The sequence below is a fragment of the Lutra lutra genome, chromosome X (genome assembly GCF_902655055.1).
Source record: "Lutra lutra chromosome X, mLutLut1.2, whole genome shotgun sequence".
NCBI lineage: Eukaryota > Metazoa > Chordata > Mammalia > Carnivora > Mustelidae > Lutra > Lutra lutra.
Genome location: NC_062296.1, coordinates 17,190,926 through 17,192,396, shown reverse-complemented (window position 1 = coordinate 17,192,396; position 1,471 = coordinate 17,190,926). Strand labels below are relative to the sequence as shown.

Sequence of the window (1,471 nt, the reverse complement as noted above, 5' to 3'; positions counted from 1 at the left end):
ACTGCGGTAGTGAGAGCCTGAACCCAGCAAGGGGCAGGAGGTGCCTGTGGCCAGCTGGACTTCGGGGGCAGACTATGGCGATGGAGACCACCAAGGCTGACTGTGTCAGGGACCCGACCCCAAGAGGGAGCCCAAGCAGCCCTCTGTGTCAAGCGTCTCTTCCTGAGTTTCTGAGTGATCTGGGTTGGGGAGATCGACAGTGGGAATCTTGGGGTCTGTCTTAGGGATCCTGGAGTGTAGGAGAGGGGGTCAGTTCTGTTTTTGAGGAGCATTTGGATGAGAGCTCTTGGCTCGGTCTCAGGGAGCTTGGAGTGTAGGAGGCGCTGAAGGGAGGGGGCCTGGTCCCTGCCCTCGAGAATTTGGGGTGAGGAGTGCTCAGTCTCATTCTTAGGAATCTGGGCCAAGGGTACTTGTACTGACCCAAGGAGCTCAAGATGAGGGAAACTTGGTCCCAATCCTAGGGATCCTGGGATGAGGGTGTTTGGCTCTATCCCCAAAAGCCCCGTGTTTGAGGAATCTGGTCGTGTCTCTGGGACTACCGGGTGGGGACAGGGTTGCAGCTCTGTCCAGAAAAAACTGGGGCTTTATGCCTCACCCTTCCCAAGGTGAGGCAAGCATGATACCTATCCTGAGAAGCTGGAGGGAGGAGGGGGTAGGGTCCTGTTCCTAGGAAGTCTGGGATGAGGAGCAGGGAGGGCCATGTTGCAAAGAGCCAGGGTTCGGGAATGGCTTGGGGTGCCCTGCCCGGCGCGCATCTGAGGCATCCCAGCAGCGGGCAGAGACAGTCAGACACGGCCGCAGACAGAATGGAGCACTACCAGAAAGCCGGCTTCCTTCCCCGGCGCCCCGGCCACCTCCTGATAGCCAGGAGATGCAGGTCCAAGAGGGCAGCAAAATCCGCAGCCTACTGGGGCTGTGGTGTTCTCGGGTTGTGGGGACTGCAGGGAGGCCGTCAGCTGGGCTGAGACCATCCTGTGGCAGGTAGCAGACCCGCCTCACCAAGCTGTGCTTCCTGCAGCCTGAGGACACCTGCGTGCCAGTCTCACATGACACTGGCCTGGATCCCTTTATGGTGCCTCGCCCTGAGCCTGCAGTGCGGCTGCTGCTCGGCCATGACCCCCCCCCACTCCAGTGAGCGCGGCTACCAGCCCCCAGGGGCACTCGCTGGTCTGGGCCCTACACCTTGCTCCAGCTGTGGCCCCTGACTCTAAAGAAAGGCTTGAGGACCTCCCCAGAGAAAGCCGTTCTCTAGATTCAAATGTCTAGGATGTCTGTGCCTTCTCCGACAAGCCTCTGTTAATGCACAGAAATGAGCCTGCGTGTCTGGCTTCCCATTCTCTCCAGTGTGCCACGTGGAGTGACAGCCGTGGGGTCCCTGCTGGGTTCTGGAATGCTTGAGAAGGGCTTACTCTGCCTTCTACCTACAGTGCCTCTGACAGAGGTCCAGGGAGTGGGCTGGAAGTAAAGGTTC

General features: G+C 59.4%; 1 pseudogene; it reads left to right on the top strand.

Moving 5' to 3' along the window:
• The first annotated feature begins 806 nt into the window (after nt 1-806).
• On the top strand, nt 807-1,205 carry LOC125091372 (ribonuclease P protein subunit p25-like protein; annotated as a pseudogene).
• The last annotated feature ends 266 nt before the right edge of the window (nt 1,206-1,471 follow it).